This window comes from Myotis daubentonii, chromosome 2 (genome assembly GCF_963259705.1).
Source record: "Myotis daubentonii chromosome 2, mMyoDau2.1, whole genome shotgun sequence".
NCBI classification, from domain to species: Eukaryota; Metazoa; Chordata; class Mammalia; order Chiroptera; family Vespertilionidae; genus Myotis; species Myotis daubentonii.
The window spans coordinates 215791980-215805883 of record NC_081841.1 but is presented as its reverse complement, the minus strand read 5'-3'; the positions used below and the strand labels follow the sequence as shown (position 1 = coordinate 215805883).

The 13904-nt window shown below is 44.2% G+C and overlaps 1 protein-coding gene across 6 annotated transcripts in view; it reads left to right on the top strand.

The window, feature by feature from the left end:
• Positions 1-13904, top strand: part of TENM3 (teneurin transmembrane protein 3) — a 584034-nt gene that overhangs the window by 187519 nt on the left and 382611 nt on the right. The window lies entirely within an intron of this gene.

Here is a 13904-nt window from a genome sequence, read left to right as displayed (position 1 = left end):
CGCTGTTTTGCCATTGATCTTTCATTTTTGTGATTTGCTGAGCGAACTTGGCAGCTTTGCTTCGTGATAGGAAAGCAGGCGTGTGGTCGTTTCCGCTTCAGCTCAGGGACAGTGCGAGGCGATGCCCGGCGCTTCTCCCTCCTCGGCCTCAGCATCTTCTTTCCGGTCATGGAACTGCAGTGCAGTGTCAACCGGCTTCAGCGGTGTCTTAGGTGGAACCCCTTAGCGCATTAGACCAAAGTCAAGGTCAGTTAACCACGTGCACTCACCCCATTCATGTTGGAACTGTCAGCTTTGGGGGGAGACTGGCTTTATTCCAACCCCAGAGAGAACACAGGGGCGGCGCTTGCCGACAGCCTCCATTTCCCCGGCCAATCCGTTCACCTCGGGGAAAAACCAGGTTTCTATCCATGTTCACTGTGGACTCAGAAGTCACTCGCCAAAGATACATGCGAGTTGGCATAACCTGTGCTTCCTGTCCGCCTGCGTCTGCCCATCACAGTCCTTGAGCGATCGCAGGTACAATGCTTAGATTCAAATGTGGCTCTTGGCTTTCGATCTCCCTAAAATGCACAATAACATGTATGATGGTTGTAGGAAGAGCAGGACGCGGGAGGCTGACGCACGCGGGGCTGACTGTCCGCATCACAGGCGCCGGTCTCCGCGTCCGTTGGGTATTTTTCCACGTTGGGTCAGCTTGCCTTCCCTACCCGCGGCCTCCGGAGCGTCACTTTCTCTCTCCCCATAAGTGTACCTGTTATGGTATCTGCGCTGGTAACATGGAAATTAATGTTATTGCTTTTAAAAATGATGTATCTGCAAAAACCATCTTGCAGTGAATTCCCAAACACATGCCATATTTTTTCTTTGCAGAAAATATAAAACTGCAAACTGTGCAAACTTCAGTTACCAGTGTGTGTACCCAGATGGCTGAGAAGTGAGGGGAGACTCGGGAGCGCCCTTCACCCTGGCCCTCCCCGGCCGGATGATTATTACCCAGAGGAGGACCTCCTTCCGGGGACTCGCAGGCCGTGCTCTGGGCGCGCAGCACAGGCAGGAGGAGCTGTGCCCTCGCAGGGCTCCAGGTTGCTAGGAGGCTGGAGAGGCGGAGGAGGGTGCCATGGGCCTCTCGCTGAAATGCAGAGCCTTTGGCAGCTTTTGCGGAGAGTAAACCGGTCGCTAAGGGAAGAGGATCAAGTGTCAGAAACGATGTGTGTTGAGTTGGGCAGGGATGACTTGCGCCTGTGTGTACGCTTTTCCCGAGGTCTGGCGGTGGTTGTTTGTTAAACAGTTTGATGGTCTAAGAACTCCTAACGACAGAGGTCAGCTTAGGGAAGAAAACAAAAGAGGAAATGCGGTAGATAGAACCACCGCTTCGCTGGCTGCTGTGCCACGGATTTCAGATGTGTGTCCCGGGAACATTCAGATTAATTTATTTGTCCTGAGTTCCCAGTGACTAGTCGGGGAGGAACAAGATTCCATTTAAAGTAATTAATTACGTTAAGATCTGGGGAAGCATCCTTTTCTGAGGTGTTTAGTGGAGCTTGGAACTTTGAATTATGGAATTAAACAAGAGTATTTAGGATTTTTTTTTTCTCATATTAAAAAAAAAACAACACACGACTTTTTTATTTTTCTTCTCAGGCTGGCTTATGGTAAAAACTAAAAGTTGCAATCATACTCACGGTCTTCTCACAGCTTTATGAAACAACTAGAGGCCCGGTGCACGAATCGTGCATGGGTAGGGTCCCTAGGCCTGGCTGGCAATCAGGGCTGATGGGGGCCTTCCGGCTGCTGGCTGGGGCCTTCCATAGTTCCATGCCGCCCCCAGCTGGTCAGTGCACATCATAGCAAGCGATCGAACTCCCGGTCTCCTGGTCAAACTCCCGAGGGGACACTTTGCATAGTAGCCTTTTATATATAGAGAGATATCCTCGGCATTATTTCACACAGTGTTTAAGCATCACTGCTCCTCTCGTCAAATATTTCCAACCTAAAATTACTATATACAATTCAGCTCTATCCTCCTCGGGTATGTCCATTGGTCCAGCTTTGAAAAACGATTCATTTTCCAGTTCCATTTGCCTTTGGCTTCCAGTTAATGTCATCGTTACATTGTTATCCAGTCTGCAAGAGCTTGCGTCACTAAAATTGAAAGGGGAAGGCCTTGTGCAGGCCACCCTACCAAAAGGAGAGGAATTTGGGAACCAGACACAAACTTGTTTTCATTCTTTTGAGCCTGGGAGTTTGCTGGACTGTGTTCATCATTTGAAATAACCGTGAATAAGGCTATTTTCCCCAGGAAAAAAAATGTTATTCAACATTTGTAAAATTATGCAAGCCGAGTGCCGGATGTTCTAGTTATAACTTCAAAGAAGAGTTTAGCGACTAACAGGGATTAAATTTCACTTATTTATTGATAAGGAGGCCACCAGTTCAAGTGAAGATGGCGCTGGGACTGCTGGGAGGCTAATGAAATTTTGATGGTCTGCGCATCCCCCGAGAGTGGAAGAACATTCAGACTGTGTCACACGTCTCCGTGTTAGCAGAGATTCGAAAACAAGCAATAAAATTTATAATTTCACAAGACTAACTCTTCCCCAACCATGGGGGTTTGAAATTAGAAAGCATGTTGAGGAGGCAATATTTTTCCAGTGTTTTGAGTTTTATATGGAATTCCAAGTGTTAATTTTGTTCTAAATTAAGGATATGAAGCCCGTCCTTTCTTGACACAGACTGATGGCCGTGGTTGTCTTTGTCCTGAGACACTGCCAGGCGCCAGGGCCAACACTGGAGGGCCGTGGTTGGTGACCGCCCGATGGCAGCGGTCCTAGCCAGCTGCTGTGAGGTTACGGCATAGCTGAGGGCAGGCCCTACTCCAGGGTAGACCAGCAGGCTGCTCTGGGTTGGTGCAGGCGTCTTACCTCCTTGGATGTATTGCTGCAACACCCCTGACTGATGTGCAACTGTTCAGCTTTGCAGGTAACCTGGCCTCGGTTCCCACTATCTCCATAGATGCCCGGAACGAAGAACTTTTTTCTAGAACATTCGCCTTTAAGCTTTAGAAATGTCAGCTTGTGCATCTTTTCCCAGAAGAACCCCAGTATATATTGGCGTCTTCTGTCACCTCCCAGTGTGGTGTCACGAAGATGCCTGGGTTGGGATCACGCCAGTTGGGGTTAAATCTTTTCTTTAACTCCTGGCTCTTTGTTTCTGAATCACCCCAAGGTCAAGTTCCCAAAGTCCCATCTCTGCCTGGTTGTACCTTGAGTTCTAGAGATGCGTGCCCCCTGCTGCAGGTCTTCCTCCTCCTCCTCCTCATCTTCCTCCTCCTCCTCCTCTTCCTCCTCCCTGTCGCCAGCCTCCTCCCTGCCCTGGGGAAGCGATGACCGTGAGGTCAGGCAGACCCAGAGGAGGATTGGCACTCCTCTGGTACCTCATGGTGATTCGGGACCTTGAGAGCCTCCACTGGGGGCCAGTGTTGAGAATGTCACCTTGTAGTGGGCAGACTACCTGGGTAGGACTTGGTTTCTCGCCTCCCGCTGTGTGACCTTGGGCAAGTTACTTAACCTCCCTGTGCTACGGTTTCCATAGGGCTAAAATAGAGACCGTGGTAAACAGTATATAGTCCTTACTGCTTGTTGTGAGGACTCATTGAGTTTAGGTACTTAACAGGCTCAGAGCAGAGCCTGACGTCGGATGAATTCCAGATTAAGTGTGTGGTCCCAGTATTTATAAAAGCTGGAAAATTACTGTTATGTTTTAAAATATATTTTTATCGATTTCAGAGAGGAAAGGAGAGGGAGAGAGAAAGAGAATCATTGATGAGTGAGAATCATTGATCAGCTACCTCCTGCACACCCCACACTGGGGATGGAGCCCGAAACCCCGGGCATGTGCCCTGACCAAGAATCAAACTATGACGTCCTGGTTCATAGGTCGATGCTCAACCACTGAGCCACACCGGCCAGGCTGGGAAATTATATCTCCATCATAAATGGTGATGAAGTTTAAGTTAGATAAAGAATGTCAGGTACCTACACAGTTCTGGCCCACAGGAAATGCCCCCCACTTCTCCCATCCTCCCCCTCTGTCCGCATTTGGGAAGCTGAGGGGGAGCCCCGGTCTCCTCCAGGGCAGGCACTGGTGAACTGCAGAGCAGGGAATTTCTGTCACCATTTATTGATTCTTTTCTTTTTCTCCAAAACCCCACATCCTTTTGAGTTGACTGTAATGAAGTGGCTGTACATTGAGTGGTGATGATAATGAGTGTGATGGCAGCAGACTTCAAAGGCCTTAGCATCTCCTCCCCTCCTGGCCAGCGGGCATTTCAAAGGCGTGTTTCCCTGGAAGGCATGGCGCTTAGCCAGCCCTCAATTCAAAGGCAATTTCACTGATGCTCAGCAGTTCCCACCATCAGAGAAATCATTCCTCAAGACTCCTTCTCACCTGGGCTCTTAGCAGTACACCTACCACAGGACCCCACTCATGCCCGCTAACCAGGCTGGTACTGAAGCATTAAGGGCTCATTTGCCTAACAGAGGGTCTAACATTGAAGGGCAGTGTTTTTAGATGCAGTAGATACTTGCTTTGCCAACTAAAGCACTTCAAGGAGGTGACATGTCTTTTCAAAAGTGTTTTAATAAGTTGACTTTGTGTGTGGATAGATAAAGTCTAAACGTTGAGTTATTGTACTTTATTTTATTTTTGTTTCTTTTGTTTTTTATTAATTCTCACCTGAGGATATTTTTCCATTGGTTTTTAGAGAGAATGGAAGGGAGGGGGAGAGACAGAGAGAGAGAGAGAGAGATATGAGAGAGAGACATGGATTGATTGCCTCCTGCACATGCCCCGACCAGGGCCAGGGATCAAACCTGCAACCAAGGTATGTGCCCTTGACCGGGAATCAAACCCAGGACCCTTCAGTCCACAGGCCGATACTCTATCCACTGAACCAAACCAGCTAGGGCAAGCTATTGTACTTTAGAAGGAAAAGGGATGCCCCTTCAGCCCACTGCGTGAACTATTGTGGTGATAGCCTTTCTTCAGTCTCTCAACAGAGACCTTTAGCGATTTTGCCATTGAAATGACCATGTCAGGCCAAACATGTTCTCAGAAAGGGTGGGCAGTGTAATGTTTTCTCTTTCCAAGCAGCTGTGTACAGTGAGAGAGAGGAAATGGACGGCCTTGTGGCTAGTCTATTACCACGTAAATTCTAGCCTCGTTTGTGAGAAAACGCTAGTGGCATCGAGGTGCCCTGTGATGTCACGTACCTGTGATCCTTCCCACAGGGACACCCGTCATTTCTCTCCTGGCTCTGCTCACAGGGGGGTAATGTTTGAGTTTCCGGAGGGTAATGTAAAGAGAGTATATTACTTTGCCTAACTAGCCTAATTCCATTCCTTCAAACCTCCTCCAAGAACCTTTCAGCCCACTTAGGAAATTGATTGTGAGAATTAAGGTGGAATTCCTTTGCTGCGAGAAATAAATGGTGTTTCGGTGTTATTCTAATTTTATGAGATTCCATTACACATACTAAACTATAACTTGAATATAAATTCCATTATAGGCCCTCTTCTGGCATGTAATGGTCAATTCTGGCATGTTCAATGGCTGTAAATTATATTTTATGTTTTAGGTGCTCTGGGATGTCAAAAATCGCAAAAGTAATATGTTGCGTGGTTATTAAATCAAGCTTCGAATTAAAGTGCTGCTTTGCAAAAATATAGCCCAATAGTTTCTAATATATTTAAAAAATGGCGGTGCCTGGATAGGGATACATTTATAGTTTAAATAGCAACTTGTCACTCTTTTAGCAAAAACTTTCTTATTTCGTTTAAGGATGAAATATATTCATTTCTTGGACCTGTTACAAGTCGCTTGAGCACAGCAAGTTATGATTTAAATGAACTTTTTCGGTTTAATATGAGGGAACTAGAATGTAGAGGACTGTAAGTCTGCTACCATTGTTGCTATCACTGACATACTTCCATGCTCTAATATCTTCCGTTCTAAGTGGATTTTCAGAGCCTCTTGGCCTTTGGCGGCTCTTCCCAAGGGTATTGCCATTCCTACAAAACCCAACGTGTGTTCTCAGTACTTCTGCCCAAAGTATATGGAGCACATGCCAGCTCTGTTTAAATCCTAACTATCTTTTCATTGTAGGTTTGAATCCAAAGTCAAGCGTCCTGTGCACATATCAAAACTGGTGATGGTCGCTACTTTGATGTTTGAACGTGTTTTGATAGCCTGCAACACCACAGTGGTAGCTGCACATTGTTTCAGTGAGTGAACTGAGCAGCAGCGAATGCTGAATCAGGTTTACTGATGTGATTATCACTGGCACAGAAAAAACAGAAGTGTGAGAGCTGTACCTCAGTAGCTACCTTCACAAGTCATAATAATTCTGCTATTAACATTGCATACATATACAATAATTACCAACTTAAAAATTAGCCGGCTATTTCTGGCCAAACATTTCATTAACTCACCCACCCCGAATGCCTTAGCAGGCCCAGACCAAGTGATTCCTTGGGCCTTATACAACCCCCGGGCTGGCCATTCCCCACCCCATGGAAATCTTACACATGCTTACTGAGCGGTGTGAATAATGGTCTCTTTGTACTGGGATTTTGCTGCATTTATCAGTTGACCTGAGGTAGTGTTTTGTAATGAATAGACTGTACATGAACTACCTGTAAGAGCCTTTTAAGTGCCTATTAAAATGGATACAGATGCACATAAACTTGAGAAAAGGTCAATTAAAAATGTCTTGCGAATATTACCTTGGCTTTAAATTTCATTTACACGGAAGCTGAAACTGAACAAAGAAGAGGGGAGACTTTTTGAGTTGATTTTTTTTAATTGTACACTTTGTTTTGTTTTATTTTTTATTGTCTAACATTTTACATATGTCTCCTTTTCCCCCGATTGACTGTGCCTCCTGCCCCCCTCCACCGCAGCCATTCCCACCCTGGGCAAGCCCTCACTACCCCATTGTCTGTGTCCATTGGTTATGCTAATATGCATGCATACAAGTCCTTTGGTTGATCTCTACCCCCCCCCCCCACCACCACCACCACCTTCCTTGCCATTTGTCTCTGGATCTATTTTTATTCATCAAATTATGTTGATCATTACATCCCACATATGAGTGAGATCATGTGGTATTTATCTTGCTCTGACTGGCTTATTTACCTTAGCATAATGCTCTCCAGTTCTATCCATGCTATTGCAAATGGTAAAAGTTCCCCTTTTTTACAGCAGCGTAGTATTCCATCGTGTAGATGTACCACAGTTTTCTAATCCATTCATCTGCTGATGGGCGCTTAGGTTGTTTCCAAATCTTAGCTATGGTGAATTGTGCTGCTATGAACATAGGGGAGCATTTGGTGTTTCTGGTTTCCTGTGATTTCTTTTTTAGTAGATCAACTACATCTTCATTTCATGACTAATGCATGCTGGGTATTGTCCCAGGTGTTGGTGAAACAGTGAGTCAGACAGTCCCTGGCTTCCAGAAATCCATAGGCTGGTTGGGCAGACCAGGAAGTAGACGTGGTAACTGCATGTTAGTGTGGTACGTGGGGTTACATTATGCAAAGTCAGTGTCGGCACAGAGCACGCTGTTGCCAACAGAGAGGAGAGAAGGTTGCCGGAAGGAGGAGGTGGTGGCATTGGCACTCAGGCGTAAGGGGTGTGTAGCAACTCAAGATGTAGACAAAGCAGCGAAGGAGAAAATGTGAAATCCTCGAGGACTATTCCCAGAGCCCTGAGCTGGGTGTCCGGGACAGGGTGTGCGGATGAGGGATGCACGCTGAGGCGGCACAAGTGGCCGAGACCACATGACAAAGGGCCTTCAGGGCTGGCTGAGGAATTCTCCTCTAGGTCGGGGGTCGGGAACCTTTCTTCTGCCAAGGGCCATTTGGTTTTTGTGACGTCATTCGCAGGTCATACAAAATGACCCCCTTAGCCCTACCCGGTATGGCTCAGTGGGTAGAGCGTCAGCCTGCAGACTGAAGGGTCCCAGGTTCAATTCCGGTCAAGGGCTGGTGCCTCCGTTGCAGGCTCGACCCGCATCCAATCAATGTGTCTCTCTCACATCAATGCTTCTCTATGTCTCTCCCTCTCCATCCCACTCTCTCTAAAAAACAGTGGAAAAATATCCTCATGTGAAGATTAACAACAACAAAAAAGAAAGAGATTCTCTGAACTACGTAAAATAAATAATACAATACCTTGTAAAAAATTATCAACTTAAAAATGAGCCTGCTATATTTGGCCAAACATTTAATGAACTCATCCTAATGCCTTGGCAGGGCCAGATGGAATGATTTCTTGAGCCTTATGCAACCCCGGGCCAGACGCTCCCGCCCCTGCCCTAGGTCATGGGGAGGCTCTGGAGGATTTTCGTGCAGCGGAATTTTAGGGTCATGCTTACATTTTACAAAGTGCTCAGAGGCCCGTGGAGGGTGGAGGGCCTTTCCCACGGACTGAGCTCTAGGGGTGTAGCTCTGTGCTCTCCTCAGACGGTGCCTCAACCTGCAACCGAAGTTGGTGCCGAATGAAAATCGAATGGACTTCGAGGTTACCCTTGAAAGCAAACTCATCCATTAAGTAATATCACAGTGATCAAATGAGAAAATATAAAAGTTTGAATCCGGAATCTGGGGGGAAAAGAAGAGGGATTCAAATAGACAGAATGAAGATTTGACGATTCATTCATTGCATTGGGGTTAGGGAGGAAGAAGACGTTTTAAAAGACCTTGAATATGCAAGACTGGGTAGTGACGGTATCCTCCAAGTTGGAGGTTAGAGTATATTTTTCATAACAGAGTGAGTAATTCAGGCACGGACAGGTTGCATTTGAGGCGTTAGTGTGACAGCAAAGTTCAGAATCTATGAAGCAATTATATATGTATATGTCTATATACAGACATATACAGATATACATAATGTTATATTTGTTTAAAAATGTATACTAGTAGGTTTACAGTTATTCATACTGAAACTAATACAGTGCTTTTCAAATATATTTCTATTGATTTCAGAGAGGAAGGGAGAGGGAGAGAGAGAGAAACATCAATGATGAGAGAAAATAGTTGATGGGCTGCCTCCTGCACGCCCCCTACTGGGGATTGAGGCCACAGCCAGGGCGTGTGCCCTGACAGGGAATCCAACTGTGACCACCTGGTTCATAGATCGATACTCCACCCCTGAGCCACACCAGCGGGACGAAAATAATACAGTAATCAATAGATGAAAACACAAGAATAAACTGTCTTACATACTCACAACTGTAAACCTACTGTTGCCCGCCCTGTACTGAGGGATGTGCATGACTGTAGTGAATGCTGTGGGGCAGGATCCAGCCTCTCAAAGCAAACAGAACGAGAAAAGGAGAGGAGCGAAGAGAAAGTCCCGAGGTCATCACTATTTAGCACAGGGAACAGAGGGGGCACCCACTGAAGAAACGGAGGCGCCTTCCATAGAGACAAAAAGAAAACCAAGCCATGTCAGCTCTCAGAAGACAGGAGAGACAGGCGTGATCAGCGCAGCCACACCTTCCCAGAGCCTCGCAGGCCAAGTGCCAGCAAGGTCCCTGTCACGTCCCTGTGGCTTGACTGCGAAGGAGGCATTGAGTTCTGGGGAGTGGACGCGGTCGTGGGGGTCAACATGCAGAGGGGGAGAGGTGGACACAAGCCTAGAAGGTGGAGCCAGCAAGTGTAGGTCCCTCTTCCCAAAGCTCAACTAAGGACCGAGGGAGCTCGGCAGGAGCCTCCAGGTGACCACAGGGCGGGGATGTGTTCCCATTGGAGGACGTTTCGGCATCTTTCTGAGGAAAGGCAAGGAGCAAGTACAGTCGTGAGAAGGTGAAAGCAAAGACGATTAAGGAGGAAATTAATAGAGTCTGGCTTCTGAGGGATCGGGATCTGCACATTCCCAGAATATAAATTTATGTAGCTATGAATCCTTCAAAGCTTTTTATCTCTTAAGGTAGTTTTTATCTCGCAACTTTGGGTACATAACTAGTTTAGTGTTTGCCATAGAAAATGTATACTTTAAAGAGATCCATGTCTATTTATACAGCTTAAAATCATAGGAGATATAAAGTCACGTGGTATAAATTGATGGTATTTGATGGAACTGAGGTTCTGTGTCATCGTGTCATCAAAATATTTGGGGAAAGTACATTATTATTCAAAATTGATATTTTATTTTATTTTAAATAGTTCTATTAAACTAAAAAACAACAACATAGCGCATATTGTCTAATGGAAAACAGGTAGTTTTCAACTCTGGAGCCTGAACTAATAGGATTGTTGTCCTGCTCCGGATACAGGGTACCTTCTCATTCCATCCCGTGATCCTTGATGTGTGTGTGGTCTATATATAAATGTACAGACATGTAGCAAGTAAGCAGGCACATATAAACACATACGATGACATTAATAGCTAGAAAATAGGAGTTTCCACCTTAGTCACTGCCGCATGGCTTTGCACTAGCTATAGTAAATATCTTTTTTTTGCTTAAAAACAAGATGCATGCCTACAAACATAAAGTTATATAACAGATTGGATTTTTCAAGAAACACCCTTGAGACATTACTAAACATTAATTTTTTTAAAAAAAAATACACAAAAGGGGGCCAAATCATAAACCACCCGAAAAGCACAGCAGTGTTGCACAAGTGGGATGTCCACGAGACAGGGACACGGGCTGGGAACTGCCCGCGTGGCGGCTATTTGCACAGTGACATTTGGAAAGTTGTGTCTTGGTGAAAGAATTATTCAGACTACACTGAATAATCGGTTTGTCTTGCATTGGTTAATATCATACTAATCAATGGAAGTGAACTTTCCCTTCCAAACGGTTTCTGTAGGTGCTAAAGTTCGCGGAGAGAGACCTTCACATTTCCTCACAGTAGATGGAGGCTCCTGGGGGATTTGAAAGCGCTTGAGTGAAATGTCAGCTGCTGCAGAAAACAAGTCTGAAACATCCCCTCGTAACGGACTGTGTCATTTACTGTGACGAGAAGACCGTGGCACGGGTTGTAGGGTACACAGTGGGCGTATAGGTGAGCGTGGTTGTCTACATGAGCCCACCTAGAGTCTCAGGCTTCCAATACTCGTTAGAATCTTTTAAGTGTTTAATCGCTGTTTGCGTTGTTCTGCCTCAATAACCCAGGTAAAATGATAGGTAATGACAGAAGGATAAAAATGGAACTTGAGATTAAACAGATTTAAGTATAAAATATCTGAATGTTTAAATTCATGTCCTTAATTTATCTGTTCTGATTACTTAGCATTCTATGTTGATTGGACAACACAAAGAAGAAAATGGATAATATTAACTGGTCTCTATATTGGCATTTATACTTTCAATCTTTATCTCTATGCATTTTTATTACATTTGCACATTCTGTTTTGACCTGGGTTTCCCCATATTATTAGATAGTCTTCTACTACATAATACTTTTTCATGCTGTGATTTATTTTGCATATCCACTATTCTGGACATCTAAAAGTTTGCAGCATCCTCATTACAAATCATTGTTTCACTATTATAAATTGTGTTGTAATAACTATCCTAGTGGCTAAATCTTTGCCACTAATTCTATTATTACCTTAGGATCAATTCTTGAGAGTGGGGCATCAGAGCCAAAGGGTATATGCAATCTAAAGCTTTTGGTACACTGTCAGAATGCCCTGCAAACAGCCCTGTTTCAACTTATACTCCCACCAGCAGCATTGAAAGGTGTCTTTTTCCCACACGCCATCGACAACCAATGTTGTCATGCTTTAAATTCTGGCGATTTGATGGATGAGACCTAGTAGGTTACTGTTGTTGTCATTTATATCCATTTGATGAACAGTTTGAATATATTCTTATATTCTAGGTGTGTGTACTGTTTGTATTTCTTTTGTGAATTGCCAGTTCATGTACTTGTGTATCATCCTACTGGGATGTGAAGAAATGGGTCCCAGGACTTAGGGACAGGGAAGCGAGAGATGGCAGGACGCTGACTCTGCTGTCCCCCTTGTATTCAGGTGGCCTTGATGAGACAGGATTGGTTTCAGAAGGATCTGGTCTGTGTAAACATCTCCTTACATGCCGGCCTCTGCTCTGGGGCACATGTGTAAGGTGCACAGCAGTGATGAACCGTCAGGCATGGTGCAGAAGAGCGGGCATAGCCCACACATGTGCTCCTCGAGTCTGGCAGGACACCCCCTTGCTTACACTGTACACTCCTGTTAGAGATTCTAGATGCCAAGAAAGCCTGCATTTACTCCAGCTCAGAGTGCAAAAGCATGGCCGCAAAGTTGCTGTCCTCTTCTCAAATAAATTAAAAACTTTAAGCAGGTGATAATAGCAGAGGGGAGTATGTCTCTTTTCATCAATCCATAGTTTGTTGGAAAAGTGCAGGAGCTATACAATTATGCACATACATATACATATACAACTATATATACACATACAGGTACAAAATATACACATATAACTATATATAGATATGCCAATACCTATGCATGTGCAAATAAATATGGATACATACAACTATATAAACATAGACATAGACATATATGTATACACTAGAGCCCGATGCACGAAATTTGTGCAAGAGCAGGCCTTCCTTCCGGCTGCCTGCACCGGCTTCCCTCTGGCACCCGGGACCCGGGCTTCCCTCACAGCCCCGGCTTCGTCTGAAGGACATCAGATCTAATTAGCATATTACTCTTTTATTATTATAGATACACTTTTTTCTTATTGAATTGCAAGTGGTTTTATATAAAAAGCATCTTAATTACACTTTGTCTCTTTTAAAAGATCCATATCTTAATCTTTTGCAAATATTTTCCTCAGTTTGATTTTGTTTAAGATATTTTTATATAGAAAGAATTTAATATAGTCAACTATATTATATTATACGTGGCTTTTTTATGCTTAGAAATACTGATTTTTACCTCCAGAGCAAATCGTTATTTAAATGTTTTTACTTTTATATTTCTTTCCTCCTTTTTACATTGAGTCTATCTGAAATTTTTAAGGTAATCCGTGGTTTAGGAATTTAAATTGATTTTCTCACAGTTCGCATTTGTAAATGCCATTGAATCTAATTAGAGGGTGCTTGTAATGTCTAACAAGTATATACTCATCTACTTAACTTTGAGCAATGAGTCATCAATAAAAAATTGTGCTGTTAAATCTTTGCAAAGAAGTGGGGTGAGATTTGTGAAATATCTTCTATAAATATTAGTTTTTACATACTAGATTTAGGTTTGGTAGTTTCTGAGAGACCTAGACTGCTAACTGAAAAATAAGCATTTTCAGGAATACACAATTAGCCACTGGCCGTGAATTACATAACCTTTCGTCATTGCAAAATAGGTGCTAGTAGAAAAACAGACTTAAACAGGCCTATGGAAGTTATATATAATGTCAGAAGCAGTTAATTGAGATCTAGTTTTTCATTAAAAAATTAAGCATTAACCCTGAAAAAGCCTGGGTGTATTATGCACATGTTTTGTGAGCATCCTGCTATGAACTATCCTAAGATGTTTTTAGGGAATAAAATGTACCGTTGGCTGTCAGGCTTATAGACTTGTAGATACAGGCTCTACAGAGGGGACAACTCAGAGACAGAGCAGCTCAGTGAAGTACAGGCTAAGTGAAATACAGGCTAGGTGAAGTACAGGCTAGGTGAAGTACACGTGAAGTGCACGCAAGGTGAAGTACAGGCTAGGTGAAATACAGGCTAGGTGAAGTACAGGCTAGGTGAAGTACACGCAAGGTGAAATACATGCGAGGTGAAGTACATGCGAGGTCAAATACATGCTAGGTGAAGTACACGTGAAGTACATGCAAGGTGAAATACATGCGAGGTGAAGTACATGCTAGGTGAAGT